The sequence below is a fragment of the Triticum urartu genome, chromosome 1 (assembly GCF_003073215.2).
Source record: "Triticum urartu cultivar G1812 chromosome 1, Tu2.1, whole genome shotgun sequence".
Lineage (NCBI taxonomy): Eukaryota > Viridiplantae > Streptophyta > Magnoliopsida > Poales > Poaceae > Triticum > Triticum urartu.
The window spans coordinates 398836079-398852557 of record NC_053022.1 but is presented as its reverse complement, the minus strand read 5'-3'; positions in this window follow the sequence as shown (position 1 = coordinate 398852557).

The window sequence follows — 16479 nt, the reverse complement described above, 5'->3', positions numbered from 1 at the left end:
AGATATAGCTGGTGGGTCCGACCTGTCAGCGGGGGGGGGGTCATTTTTTTCGCGAAATACAGAGGCCCTTCCCGTGGGTCCTAGCTCTCAGGTGGAGGAATCATTATTTTGCGTGTAATAAGGAGGCATTTCCTTGCGTGCGGCCGTGGACCCAGCTGTCAGCCTCTCCATGTACAGTTCACTTCCGATGGATGTCGTTCATTGACCACGTTGACCAGACCACGCCGAGAGCACCTGGGCGGTGGACGACGGCGAGGCCTAGGAAGGGAACGACACGGAGCCAGTGAATACTCGGCAGTTGTTTCCCACGCGGAGGAATACGAGGGTTTACTAGTTCGTCTGCCATCGCCGGAGAATAACAGCATGTGTGGGTGAGTAGAGGGATGGCTAGGCCAGCGATGGGAGTACGGTGGGGCCGTGAGGCCTGCGCAGTAGCATTGCCGGCCGCGGGAGGAGGGAGGAGGCAGTCCCACCGGCGCTTGTTTGAGCGGCTTGAGCATGAAGAGCAGAGATTGAAGAAGCACGACAGCCGTTGGATGGACATCCAACAGTCACTGCTCTCGTGTGTTGACTAAGTTGACAGGGCATTGCGTGTGTGTCAACCTTTTTTTTATGAAAGCATACGCGTCAACCTGTAGTAGGCGCACAAGTCTGCCTCAAATCTATGGAAAACAGCATACAGCCCATCTGCCATTATTTCTAATAATGTACATCCTATTTGCTAATTCTTAAGAATTATTTTGGAGCCCATCTTCTCTTTGTTAGCATCACACCTCATATTGTGGCCACGGTTAAAAAGTATACAAAATTTTGCATATTTCGGTGCGGTCAACTGTTTTTAAAACAGAAATATCGATTCACATTCAAACTATTTTGAAAAATAATTTATATAAATACAAAATCCAAATAATTGTCCACGCATAAAAATCAATGGAATTTAAGATCTTGTAATGAAAAAAAATTGAAACTAATTCCCGGTTTGATGTGTTTTAAAAATGTACATCCCATTTCTGGGCAAACCGAATGAAACTCTCCTCGTCTTGAAAGATTTGTAGCCCAGCAGGGCCGATAAACCAAGTAGGCCTTGTTTGGGTATTTCTTAAAAAAAATAGAACTGGGCTAGCCATTTTCAGCAAGAAAAAAACACAACTGGGCTCATGATGTGGTAAACATAAATAAAACCCTGGCGAGACGGGCCACAGCCCCCGCACAGCCCCGTTGTTACCCTGATCCGTCGCTAAAACTAGTATAAATAACAACTGCTTGTTCCTCAAAAAAAAACTACGCGACTTGTTGGGTCCCTGGTGTCAGTCGCTCGTAGTGTAGTTCTCTCATTTATTGACTACGTTGACAATGGCGTGAGCCCCAGATGTCCAACCATTAGGAGGAACCATATTTTTGGGCTTGTACTATAGAGGCACTTTCTTGCGTACTGCCATGACACTGGTGGGTCCCTACTGTCATCCTCTCCACGTACAGTCATCTCCTTGTTCCTCTCGGTTGTTGACGACGTTGACAATGCAAGAGGGCGGCGCACCGCACACGGCGAGCGAACCAAGGCCGCAAGGCAGAGGATGATGGCGAGGCCTCGGATGGAACGAATAGGAGCCGTTGAAGATGCACCGGTCCAGTCACAGGCGGAGGGGAGTACGAGGGTTGACTGGTTCGGGTGCGGGTGCGTGTTGGGGCTGACGTCACCGGAGAATAATAGGACGTGTGGGGGAATAGAGGGAGGGACTGGCCAACGTTGGAGGGTACGTACGGTAGGGCGGCAAAGGCGCAGCCAGCCATGGGAGGCGGGAGCAGGCGGAGCCGACGGGGTGGTTTGGTTTGGGCGATTGGAGGAAGAAGAAGACAAGAGATAGAAGATATACAACAGATGGTGGATGTCAATCCAACGGCTGGTAGGCAGAATCGTTTGTTGACTGGCTAGTAAGTCGACACCACCTTGGATAGGCTATTTCCTCGCGGGTCCCAAATGTCAGAATCCAAATCTGTCACGATCATGCAGCCTTTCCTATGAAAATTTACAGCCCATTTGACGTGCTAGTTCGAAATAAGTTTGTGGGTGCTGGTGGGGGCTAATCACTTGGCTTCTGTAATGCACAGTGAGCTCAAGCAGCTAGCGAGAGTGATGTTATTTCCCTTGGTTTGGATTTGTTACAATATTTCACTCTAAATTAAATGAATGGCAAGCCATTTGCCTTGTTTCAAAGAAAATAGGATAGTCACAGCCGAGTTGAAAAGGGCAAAAGCATGAGGGTTAATTGTTCATCAGGTTTACAAAAAAACCAGATTGAAAAGGGCAACAACATCTAACTCCAACACTGTTTTTGGCAGTCACAGTCAAATGGATCGGTCAGGTCCATAGAATAAACATCCTGGGTCATAAAATTTACTGGATTATGACCACAATATGTTGCAAATAGAAGCCCGACACATTCAGAAGCTCTTTTGCCCACCTGAAACTCCTTTTTTTGCTCTTCGACATACCCATCCGTCAAAACCATGCCGCTGATAAACTTAAGCCTGATGGACAATAGTAACCTCGCATTCAGCAGGAAGAATGTGACAAATCTTGTGTTTGCACGGTTGGCTACATATTGTTCTAGCATTATTGTCTTCAATCAAATCTCATGAGAAGTAAGAAAATCCCAATGCTTACGAATCCACCGATTGGTTATCACTTTCTTACCCCGTCCTGTTGCCTAAATATACATGAAGATTGAAAACAGTTAAGGTCTAAAAGAAGAGTGTCGAAAGAGCAACAACTGAATGGTTAATTCTAGTACACTATATGCGGGATTCCAATGCGCGTGAAATTATCACCTTTATACACAACTTGTTTAGATCAAAACTATTCATTTGGATATATAAGATCTTGACAGAATCCAGCACCATTGATAGGCCATCCATGGAGAAACTCTTCATTGAGCATAGATCATAATATTAGTACAAAATGTGTACTCCAAGATGATATATAAATTATGCGCAGAAATTTAAAATGCAGCTTATGGTTACAAGTGTAGATGATAATATAAAGTGCGTGAAGAACCGTGGAGCCAAACACCATATTGAAATGAGCACAGAGATCATGTATTACACCCAAGGTCTCCAGTTTAGGTGCAGGGAGGACGGTTATTTGCAACGGTGAATAACTAGAATCAAGGATCAACCTTTGAAGTGAAGGGGCATCTTGGATGATGAACTGCCTTCCGTTAAAAGAAATTCCAATTCTTACAAGGTTAGGCGACTTTATTTGGAGATAACCGATTCTAACTGTGAAAACAAGCACCAAGCACTCCAGCGCAGGGCAACTGGAGTGGATGATGCTGTGCAATGAGGCCTCCGATATACGAACCCGCACAAGTGAAAGTTTCTTGAGAAATGGGAGTTGAAGGTTTAGTACCAGATTGTCTGGTAGGTAGCACTGTGCAAAGGTGGCGGTGTGGAGAGAGGATGAAAACCCCGAGATGGACATCGGTGCTGAGGGCACAAGTTCATGGCGTTCGGTATGTGGTATGTGATTTCGAGGGGAATAGTAGAACTCAAGCAATTGTCGTTCTGTGAATTCAGGGGATTCTAGCCAAGTGTCCACCGTGCAGGGCATGGTATGCTTGCTCAGGTAGTATGATGGGATGCAGAGGCTTTGAACGGAGCCCTGGTGGGAGGAGATGATGGCTCTGGGGATTTCAAAATCATTGAAGAGAGATAGCTGACGACAGTCGAGATTAAGGGGAATGGCACGCCATAGAGGGTGCCACCGAATTGAGAGGACTTGGGTGCGGCAGCAATCCTTGGTGGTGAGAAGCGAGATGATCTCCCCAAGGATGGCGTCCGGGTGATCGCTGATGCGGTCCACCCGAGATTCTACGGGTTCCTGGGATCCGGTGGGGCGGGGTCACCGCTTCACCCCGCGCTGCTGGGTGCGGGATCTACAACAGGCGTCGCCGCTGGCGGGAGCCTCATCTTCTTGGTGCTGGGGTCAGCCGACTCCATTTTCCATAGAGGGTTTTCTGTAGGAGTGAGGAAGAAGGGGAGCTGGGGTTTTCTGTAGGAGTGAGGTGAGGAATTTGGGGGTACGAGTGGAGCGAGCTGACGTGAGGTGGATGGGAGCGAGGAGGAAGAAGAGCACCCAGGTTTTTGAATTGATTTTACTATTTACTAGTGTGGATGGGCTGTTTTGTCTTGGGACCCGAGAAACAATTACTACTAGTACAGTGGAGACACTCTACAGCTACCCAGAAAAACAATTACTACTAGTACAGTGGAGACACTCTACCGCTTCTGGCTCCTCCTAGGTCATTGAAATGGCTCCCTCTACTGAATGTCGTTATACTTTTGTTCACCGACATGCGAGCCATGCAGCGCGCATGCCCAAATGCCATCCACCAGATTAGAAGGCAGTATGCAGGCCGAGAGTCACCCCGGTCGTAGCGCGACAGTAACGAGCCGTCGTATCACAAAACCCCACCTCCCTGCAGTCTAAGTTTGACGAATGAAGCAACTATCATTTCACTCTTCGCTGAATCCCCTTCTCCCTCACTGTCTTCAAGAAAGGCAACACTTGCATCTGCCACTGTTCTTCTCTCCGAATGAAGGGAAGGTAAGCGGATCCGTGATGTTGGTATGTTTTCGTTCAGAGGAAAAAAAGAAGTTTTGCAAAGCAGTAAGCGATCCTCACTCTTTTTTTTGTTCCATTGTCATTGCGATTGTGTTTTCCTTTCAGTGGACTCCTAGTATTCGTCAGTTTCATGATGGACCAAGGAGAACCAGGCAAAGATCTGCCGATATTGGAGCAGACGCGGGAGGCTGATCCCCACAAGACAGAGAGCTCCAAGAAGATGGAGGCAACCACCGAGGCGACCCCAGATACTGAGATGGTCAATGCGCCGTTTGAGGTTACAGCCCCCGTGGCACTGCAGGAGCAGTTTTCCCCCTTCGAGGATGTGCCCCCCCCCCCGCTGAGCTGCCCAAGGTGATTTCCTTCTTTGCTGATCTCGATTGTGGTTTTTCATCTAAGTATGTGGTGATTTTTTTAGAAAAGGAAGTATGTGGTGATTAATAATGCAAAATTTTATTAGCTTCAATGCCACGGTATACGTAGTGGTTTAAATAACTTGTGTTTCTTATACTGAAAAGTAATTCAGAATTTGTTTCTGTTTCAATTAGAGCCCTGATGCAGACAAGGATTGTGTGGTTGTACATGTCACTCGCTATGAGGCGGACGACCTGAATATACGCACTGGGAAAACAGAGTTCTTAGGCTGTTGGATCCTGGAAGCCATTTGCGGTTATACCAATGAAGAGTTGTATTCCAGCCTCACTGTTGTCAGGCATGTTGTCCATGGTGTACTGAAGCACAAGAAGTTCAAAGCTACTCCTTCGTTTGTGAGGAATACTGTTCTTGTCAAGTTTACGCAGGAAGATGACGTGGCATGCTTCCACAAACAAGTTTATCAGTGGCAAGGCCACAAGGTTGTCTTCATGAAGGTTCACAGGATTGAGCTGCTCCGGGACGTCCTTGATGATGTTCATGGCAAGGTCCGTCCTATGTCCAGCCCAAATTAGATCGAGGCATGAAATAGTTGCCCCAGCTAGTGTTTAATAGTAGTTTGGATTGTGTCTAATTATCCGAACCTTGCCTGTTATCGACCCCTCTGGGGCTAGTACTCTGTTTGAATCCGTCTATGGGAACTGCTGCTGCTTTTGTGTGCCCGTGAATCATGTGAGAACCATCGTAATTGTTGCCGAAACAGATGCGTCCTCACTATTTTTTTCATGAATATGGCATGGTAAGACATAATTTGTCACAGTTTATCGTACGAGCAATGTGTGTTTTGATGAAATAGAGCACTCGTTCGAGAACCGTGCACCGACCTATACATAAGTACTTGTAAACACTGTTGGTGCTACCCCACTTGTAAGCAGTTGTGCAAAACATGACACATTGGCTCAGCTCGCTTCAACACTAGGCTATCGACCAGCTAACAATCAACAATCTATTGTCTAACATATAAGCAACTATGTATCTTGTTACAGTGGTTCATGCAGTTAATTGAGGCCACAATGTAATAAATTCCAAACGTTCACACGCTAGTCCAGCGCTCATGTGGAACACTCACATTAAACTCGTCTTCATAAAAAACTTGAAAATCATAAGTTAAGCAATTTTATACATCTCAATGATTCACAGAACATAACAAACATATACTAGTTCACAGCAAAAGACAAAGTTGTGATAAGGTTTACAAATCAGGAAAAAACAAGCAAGGCTTCTCTCTGAGCAAAGGGCCTCCCGGCAGGCTTAAATTTCCTGGAGTTCACTCTGTTTTTTTCTTGTTGCCACCATTCAGGGTTAGGTTCTCTCATTACAGAATAACCAATTATAATTGTGGTATCAGCTGGAATGCTGAACTGAACCATGCAGTGTACTGACCAGCTGAAATGCTTGTGCATTCCACTAAATTTAAGCACCGCTATTTGCAGAAATAAGCAGACCACAATGCCTCTTGTCCGTGCACCTGTCCAAAAAACCGCTGTGCAGCCGTGCCAGCTAGTCCTTGGTCCATGGATGAACTGGTAGAAAGTGCATTCTAGACTAGGATGCAGTTGTTTTCGCTCGTCCCTGCACTGCAATCAGGAAGTAAAACGTACGAATCAGCTTCTTTTAGATTGCGTTGGTCATTCTACATTAGTTACTACCAATGTAGGGATACCTTGAAGACGGGAGTTAGACGACGGCAGCGAGGGATAGCCATCTCATTTTGCGCAGTTGTACTAAAACTGAGGTGTGTGCTTTTGATTGCGCGGATAGAAACGATACGGAGACAGACATCCTGAAACAATATGGAGACAGACATCCCTGTTTGCGCAAATAAGATATACGGTTATTTAAACAGTGATAGATATTACTACTTTCCCCCGTAGAACCAAGTCCTAGATTCATGCTACAGCTTTCCCACTTTCTTCCCTGTTTGAACCAATGCTTTGAGTCGACTGCATGAAATAGCTTTACTTCTAATCTACTACTACTATAATGCGGTAGTTTTGAAATTGGATTTACCACTCCATCTTCGGTTCTCGCGCCCAAACAAGCATTGGCTCAAAATCCACCATTTATTTCCCCTCTCATGCATATCACTGCCGTCCATCAAACAAAGGATGACATGATCTGACGACTAAGAGCTGCCGGATTCGCTCCCGCTCCTTGTGCACATGGCTAACTCTGCTCTCCAAGTAAACAAATAAAGAAGTCTCCGTTGAATCTGGATTGCACCTACTAAAGTTGAGAAATGTCTAGAAACTGCTGCCACCTCCTCACATGCAAGTACGACAAGTTGGCAAATAGCTAGCACATTTTGGTTCCCCGTTGTCACCTGGGAAATAAACACTCTACTACTAACTTATTTTTTTAGATTACTGTAAAAATGGATTTTTTAGATGACGCTACACTGCAAAGTTTGCACTGTTCACATAACATAACATTGCATGGCTGATGCTAGCTAAAGTTTTATTCTGCTTCATCGAGAAATGTAATATTTTTATTATTCGCAGAAAAAGTGTAATATTTTATTTCAGTCATACATAAGCTATACCTCAAGCTAATACAGGACATGAGTGTCTGTCAGACCTAAATGACTTATTTAGTTGCACAAAATAGTCCATAAACATGCATGTAAACCGTCAAACAACTCTGGAACTATACATCAGTGGAACCCAGGAAACAACATATAATAAAACTACAACTTTTATCTTGTAATCAAATTCTTACTTGGAACTCAGTTTGATTTGTGGAAGTGATTTGCTTCTTATTTCAGAATAGTCCTTAGATCATGCAAACAAACACACTATGATATCTACTCAAGATACGAGTACCCATTTCTCTCTCTAAAAAGAAGGTATATGAGTATCTATCATACAGAACATACGTGCAAAGCACGTGCCTTAGTAGAAGTCTAGGTGGCTTTGGAACAGCGGATGGAAGTAGAAAAGGATCCACACGAAGGGAGCTGGGGCAGTAGAGCAAGGCAGGTTTCGAAGGAATATATACCTGAGGGTCGTCGGCATGTCGCAAAGACGGCGTCGGGAGGCCACATCTTGGCCACAATACCGCAGGGAGGAAGAAGGGGTCGGAGGCCCTCCCGAGCCGGCGCTCTCTCGGAGAGAACGGCACGGCAGCCGATCGGGACGCGCGGGCAGCCGTTGGTCTCCCCCCTCACCGCCGACGACAGCATGAACGATGCACCTACACCCCTGCCCCGATCGAGGTTGTCCGGCCGGATTTGTGACCGGCCGTGAGCTGAGAGAGAGTGTGGCCACCTATGTGTTTCTTAGATCTGGAGAGCATGAGAGAGTGAACGAGAGGAACCCTAGTAAAGCAAGCGCTAAGGCTCCTGCTTTTATATATAGTGGAGTGATTTTGTTGTACCGGCTTCAAAAAAATGTGCTCCTACGTGTACCTGCGAGTGGGTGTGAGAGAACTAGTGCGTGCGTGCACCACTTCTCTTCATGAGAGTACAATATACTATGCCCAAAGAACGTTCGCCGCAAGAGTAATAGTACAAGTGTGTGACATCTGAGCTAAAATAAAATGTGCGCGTCGTCTTTTGTTTTTTAGAAGTTCTGAGGGTAGGGTGTGAAGAGCACATATGTGCGTGACGTCTACCTGCAGATAGACGGTGGGTGCGACGTGCGAGTCTGCGAGAGGACTCGGGAGAGTCGTGACTCGTGAGGGTGTGTGTGCGTGAGAGAGAGGGGGCACGTATCAATGCAATGCATGTGTCCGTAAATCATTATCCGACAAACGTTCGCCACAAGCCTTTTCCCGACGAATGTTGTAAGGACCGTTAGATCGGCATCTGACAGTGTCAGTTTTGCCATGTCATTTAACAGAACAGCCACTCCTCCTACACATAAATCTTCCACGTGAGTGTTAGCAACTGCCGTATGCTTCCTCCGTTCCGAAACGCAGTGCATATAGCTTTATTGAAAATTCGAACCTCGCAAACTTTTACTGAGTTTTCGCGTACCAAATTGCACATGTAGAATACCATGTATATATCATTTCATTCATCTTCGAGAGGTAACCATAAAGTTGGGTGAGGAGTCTACAAAGAAAGACCATCGTATCACCCGCAGCAATTTCAAGCATCCTTTAGTGTCGAGGAATATCATAGGAACTCTATATGATATGATCTTTATAGGATTTTTTCCTTTAGAGCCAATTGGTTCATAGGAATAGATTCATATACTCCACATTTAAAAGGAAATAAACATGATATCATTTCTATAGCTTTAGAGCCACTTGGTTCATATGAATGGATTCCTATACTCCCTTAATTTCAAAGGAAAATAAACATTAGCGTATATTCAATAGAAAAGTTCCTATGATATGAACCAAATTACATCTCTTTTCTAATACCTCCTTATAGGAATTGAGAAACATGTCATCTCTATATTCAATAGAAAAGTTCCTATGATGTGAACCAAATGACATCTCTTTTCCAATCCCTACTCATAGGAATTGAGATGCTCCATGTCATCTCTTTCCCTACAACTTCCATGTATACATCTTCTATTCCTAAATAGATAGTACAACCCACTAGTAGCTTCTTTCCAAAACATGCAACTATGGCACAAGAACTATATAGTGTGCCAATAACTTTGAAAGATGGTCGCTGGATGAAGCTAACCCGACAGTGCAGAGATAGGCAAATCCGAGCACTACTGGCCGTTGGATATCATCAACATTCCACCAGATCTGCCACATGTACAATTTAGAAGACTCCATAGTTGAACTTAAGCATAATGCACAAACCTCAAAACACAAGCACTTCTCCTTTGCTCTAGAATCTTCTGTATCATAATTGAATTGCCATTATTTGTTTTTTACTTTATGATTTACTCCCTTCGTTCCAAAATAGATGACCCAACTTTGCACTAACTTTGTACAAAGTTAGTGTAAAGTTGGGTCATCTATTTTGGAACGGAGGGAGTACAATGCACAACCCCATGAATCTTAACATTTTTATAAAACTTATTGATTTTGAATGAGATGAACTATAAGAACTAAACGAACATCTACATCATGCATATATGACTCAAAGTTTTACATCCTATAGTGTGTATTTATTCATAATTTGGTTTCGAAATCTCATGCGTTCAATACACGTGTACCTTACTAGTTTTGAGTAGAGTAGCAAATTTCACGCGGCCCCGGGTATATCAAAATGCAGGGCCCATGCATCATTGCCTTTCGGTCGAACCTACGTCCACAATTTTTTGTACGTACTATATCTCCACTGGTCCCCGAACCCAAAATTCTGCCTCGTTCCCATAAAACCAAGCGGCCCACACATATTTAAGGCGTCGGCTCGAACCCATTTACTACGACGTGGCCCCGCATGCCGTAGTACTCCTACAAACCCTACCGCCACACTCATCATTGGTTTTATTCAAGAGGACGAGGGAGAAGCCGATTTGTAGTGGAGGCGCTTTCAAAAAAAGGATCTGTAGTGGAGACCCCTACCCTAGGGTGCCCTAGGTAGCTGCCACACGCATCATTGTTTTCTCTTTTCTTTATGCTCTTGATCCCTGGAGTGAAATGATGGTTGCTTCGTCTGTCCAGCTTAATGCGGGAAAGGTGGGGCTTTGTGATTTGACCCCTCGTAGCTCATTTTCTACCACTGCGGCACTACGACCGGGGTGCATCCAATTCCAACCGCTGATCCGAACTGTAATTTGGTGCATTGCATGTGGAACAAGACGGTGGATGAGCCACATGTCGGCCAAAGGGGTCCTGTTAAGTGTGTCGCCAATTCGTGTGCGGACTGAACCTGCTTGAGTTTCTACGCCAACACGACAGGAGCAGCCTACCATTTGGTTTTGCTCCTTGGTGAATCCCGACTATATTGATCTAAAAAGATACGTGATGAACTACCCTCTCCGTCTCGGTTTTTTTATTTTTAGGCGTCTCGGTTTATAGGGCCTACACGTAGTTCTAGGTCATCCATTTGACTAACTAAATATGAGTTACTATGTCACAAAAAGTATATCATTGGATTCTTAAGCGGATGTAGTTGTATTTAAAATTCGAGGGCGGGGCTTTTCCTGCGCGGTAGGCGGCGGGGCAGTTCCGCCTAGTTGGTTCGACAGAGACGCGAGAAGACGAGGGAGTAGGCTGCTGCAAACGTAGGGCTGTGGGATTTGACAGCGAGTTACTGCTGGACAGGTGGGCCTCCGTGATTTGACTTGCCATTATCATTTTAACTGCGGCAGTACGACCGGCGTGAGTCTCCCAGATTCCTGACCACCTCCATACAGGTGCCTCTCCCAATGCTCCACCATGTAGTAGAGGCTGGCTCTTGCATGAGAGCCCACTTCTCCACTTTTTCCTTTCCTCTCTTTCCTCCACATATGCAAAAATACCATGTAAAGCGCACTATTGTACTTACTTTTACTTGCTCATACAGGTGCTTAAGCTTGCCACATAGGCATAAAGTCTGATGTGGCAAGTTAATCAAGAAGAGAGAGACTAGTTTGGTGACCCAAGGAAGAAACGGTGCTAAGCGCGTCTACCTAGGTGAAAAGACAATTTTGAGTCTATAGCTAATTAAATGAAGCAAACTTAGCAACACCATTTCATTGGAAGAGGTCACTCCTTGGCAAATGCAATAAATACACACGCTTAGCACCGTTCTTCCTTGAGTATGAAGAAAGAGATAGAGAGGAGTAAAAAAATACACTTATAGCCAACCTTGTTGTAGTATGAGTGACTAAGTGATGACTATGCATGACATGCCAACATCAGATAGCCTAACGCACCGTGTTAAATTTCCAAGGGCGTGACCGCGCGAGCGACGCGACGGTCGTGGTAGGCGCGACCATGATACGGGCTGCTGGCAGCCCTTGGATCTGAGATCAAACGGTCGCATGCTAAGTTGCTGAAAATTTGCAGAATAACCCTCCAGGATAGGATATTCACCCATAGGTCTAGAATCACGCCATGCAACCGTTCGATCTCAGATCCAAGGGCTCTCAAAAGCCCGTATCATGGGAGAATGGAAAGCCACTACCCCGCCGTTCGCACGCTGGCAGTTCGCTCCTACTCGTCCCCGCACATCCTTCAATACTATAGCGGTTCGCTCCTAGTTGTCCCATCCATTCACATTACGGTAGTTCCACTAATCCTAAACCTCCTCCCAAATCCATGGCGTCCCAAATCTCCACGATCGGCGGTGAGTACAAGGTTAGAACCATCACCGGCGATGAGTTCGACGTCATCTACACCCATTCTTCCGCGACGGTGAAAGGATGCCTTTCTCGCTTCAGCCGCATGTTTGAAAACTCAGATGATGAGTGGGTCGCTGGGCTAGATGTTGAGTACACCACAGTCCTGGGACGAGAGAAGGATCTAAAGGATGAAGAGAGGAAGAAGCCCGCCGTGATCCAGGTTTGCGTACATAATGTTTGCTTGGTCTACCACATATGCCATGCCGACATTGTGTGCCAGGATTTTAAGAACTTCCTCAAGGACAAAACTGTGAAATTCGTTACTGTAGACTTTGGTAACGACAAAGAAGTCCTGCGTCGGATAGGCCTCATTGTAGGCAGCACCTTCGACCTCCAGAAGAATCAGCTGGTGTCCTCTCGTCAGCCTTCAATGCTGACCCTGGCAGGAGCCATGGTTCATCCTTCATACGGTAAACCGGAGAAACCTCATTACACGTTTCATCGTCATGCATGGCAGCGGAATGTACTAGATATAGACCACATCCACTACGCTGCAATGGATGACTACCTTTGCTTCAATATCTACAAGGGTTGGATGAAGAGCAACAGCCAAGTGTGCGGTTCAAGCAAAGAAGTATCGCCCAAGAGGAAGAGGGACAAGGACGAAGTCGAGGACGTGGACGAGGACTCCGAGTAAGGTGGAAGTGTCATTGCTCATGGTGGTTCTAATGCAGTGTCTACTGGAATAGTTGTAAAGTTTAATTTCAGGTGTGCTTAATTTAATTTGAGGGTGTGTTGTGCTGAGCCCCCAGAAGAACTATGTTATGTTTCTTCTCATTACTTTAACTCTTCAGTACCTACATACTAGTATTTCTTACATTTCATCTTTTAGTTGGTATAGTACTACGAGTCATTTCTTCACATTATATACGTACAATATATATGGCCAACATCATATAGCCAGCAGTTTAGTTGTCAAAGAATTTCAGGGTGCTTAGTTTTGTCAAAGAATTCCAGGATGCTTAGAGGGTGCTTGGATCCAAGGGACTTATTTTAGTCTGACTAAAAATAGTCTCTTTAAGAGGCTAAAGTTCCAAGAACCCCTGACTAAAGAGGGGCTAAAACTAGTCTTGAGACTAATTTTTTTTAGTCAGGGGTACCCCTACTAAAATGTGGATTAGTCCTCTCTCTACTCATTTAACTCCTCTCCTTTAACATGGGTGAGTTCTGGATTGGAGGGTTTGGAGGATAATAAATGCTCATTAACTTGATTTTAGCCTTTTTAGTATTTGGATCCAAGCATGGGTGAGGCTAGCATGTTTTAGTCCCACTACTTTTAGTCATGGGACTAAAACGTATCCAAGCACCCTCTTAGTTTTATTTGAGGGGTGGGTTGTGCTGGACACCATTATTGTGACTAGCCTTTTTAATAGTACTATATGCATAATTTGGCGACGAGCGCTCTCTATATGTACCACCTTTTTTATTTCAATTTTTGCTCCATGGCGCAATCCATCGATAGTACTACTGTACAAAAGTAAACACTTTTTAAAAGGCTAGAGTACTGTTCATCACATATATAGCCAGTTAAATTCTCAACCTAGAACGAGTAAACCGATATGGAGGAAGTATAGTAAAAATGAGGTGATTTTACCGAGCAATCGACGGGGGAGCATGGCCTGTCATGCGGTCCCACGTGTCATGATGTACCAAGGCGATGCGCGCGCCCCTCTTGAGGCAGAAGCAATACTAGTACGTGGTTTGAGATGATGGTGAACCGAAGTGTGAAATAATGGTTGCTTCGTCCGTCTGGGAAAGTGCGGCATTGTGATTTGACGTCTCATTGCTCATTACTACTACTGGGCCGGTACGAGTGGGGTGCGTCCCCATGCTGTTCTGCACTGTTATTTGTTGCTTGACACGTCAACCCGGTTGCTATATGTCCCACATGTCGGCGACAGGAAGTACATAATTCATGAAAGGGAGCGTCGACGGAGGAGTATACTACAGAATTCAAGAAAGGGAGCGACTTAGTTTTGGAAAAATCTGTTTTTACGGAGTACGTACCCACTAGGGTTTATAGGGCTCATCTAAAAAACATTCGTTTTTCCGTTTGATAAGTCTCAATTCTACTATACTAGTAGTAGTACCATTACATGTTGGATTTCGAGGTGCCTTAGATCACCCCACGCAAGCTGTGTCAAGAGGAAACTAACCAATGCATGTACAAGTTCATGGAAATTTAGTGGTCATTCATGCATTCGTTCTAATTAATGCTTCGGTAAACATAACTTCTTGAGAAAAATGAGCGTACTAATTACTTGTGCAAAATACAAAATTAATTCGACCACTCACCGTCTACCTTGGTTGGAGAGATTTTGAAATTGAGCCATAAACTGGAAAGGAGGGAGTAGTAACTTTTGTCTCGATTACTATTTGTGACCTTGTATAGATGCAAAATGTATTTTTTTATAGTGGCCTTGTATAAGTAAATGGAGGGAGTACTAAACAAAGTACATAGTAGGGACGAGTAGTAAACGGAGGGAGTAGTAAAATTTTCTCCTCGTGCTGCGAGCCACCGCGTGCGTGGGCGAGGGAGCGGGTGTAAGGCGTACTAGTAAGCAAGCTTCACCTCATCCTGTGAGCCACCGCGCCCGTGGGCGGGGGAGACGGTGTACTAAGCAAGCTTCTCCTCGTTCTGCGAGTTGACGGGACACATCAAAAGTACTCCAGTGTATAGAGCCTTGCCTCTAAGGTAGGCCCCACATGGTTTGCCTATTTTTTTAATTTAACATAACACGTCAAGTCGCAATTTGTTTGTTCACCCGTGGTAGATGATCCTCCCTCCACCAAGTGGACAACCAGTACACGTGCCAAATTACCACATGGGCTGCCTTTTTCGTACAGAAATGATCTCCACTGTGTACCCGCGCGGGTGTGGTTGGGAAAGAGACGGGAGTACGTGCGCCGTGCGTGCACCTCTTCTCTTCGTGCACGTCCCCCACCTACGTGGGTGTGTGTGAGAGAGATACAAACCTAGACATAATGCGCCGTCCATCCCCATGCCTCCGCCCAGTCCGACCACCAGTCACCACCACGCCCCACTCCTCCTCACCTTATCTCTCATCTTTCTCCCTCCATTTTTATATACAAGGGACCACTATCAAAATTACAATTTGCAGATATACAAGGCCACTAACACTAATCGATGCAATATTAATGGTGTTTGCCTCGTGGAACTAGCAAAGGAGGACATTAATTATCCCTTGCATGCATGCGGGAGTTTGTAAAAAAATTCATCTTGATGTTTCGTGCAATGCACGGGCATCTTCTTAGTCCATGAAAACAACACATGGCAAAATTCCACGGCTTGGGGTGGCAACTGGCTCCGTCGGGTGAGGGGAGGGAGGTGGATCAGCGAGCTGCATAGCTCGTATCCGGTGGGCTACCCAGCCGGCTTGGATGCGGAATAACCACTCTTCGTAAGCCATTGTAAGAGTGGACAAATGGTGGAGGAGATAGGGGAGCGGCCCGGTGATGAACGGACCTGTGTCCAGAGTGGGTTTCTCGGCTTCCACACGGGCGGGTTTCATGGAGGTGTTTGAATGCGGCACGGAGGCGTGTTCAGTCAGGCGTGTCGCGAGTGGCGCCCTCGACTCTGACCTATGACACCGCGATGTTCTTCCACTGACATGTGGGCTCTTTGGGTGCATTGCATGCATGTTAGTGACCCAACGCAGGCAGCGCATAGCAGAGGAACCTTTGGTGGGCCAGGGCGGTCAAAAAGCGGGCATTTCATAAACCAATGATTGTTCATTGAGTGTAACATCATCTTTTTCATGTAGATAAGCCTACTATGTTGATAGCCCGTTCGATACGTTGCGATTCATAAAGACCGCTGGCGCTGCAAATATCAATGTTCTGCTTATCACAGATAAGATTGATTAATACCCGTAACAATCCATGTCCTTATCAAAGGGTGCGTGCACGTATAGGCTGAATGTGTGTCTTGCGTCGTGTGCTATGTGCACGCAGGCGTGCGAGTGTTGCGTGCATGCAAGGGTACGTTTCAGTGTTGCATCCATGGGTGCGTACGTGCGCGTGTTCGCGAGTGCATGTGTACATGTCAGTGTTGCACGCCAGCATGCATGCGTGTGTACGTGTCAGTGTTGCACGCCTACATGCGTGCGTGTCTTGCGTGCGTGTCTTGCGTGCGTGCATGTGTACATGCGGGGTGAGGCTAGA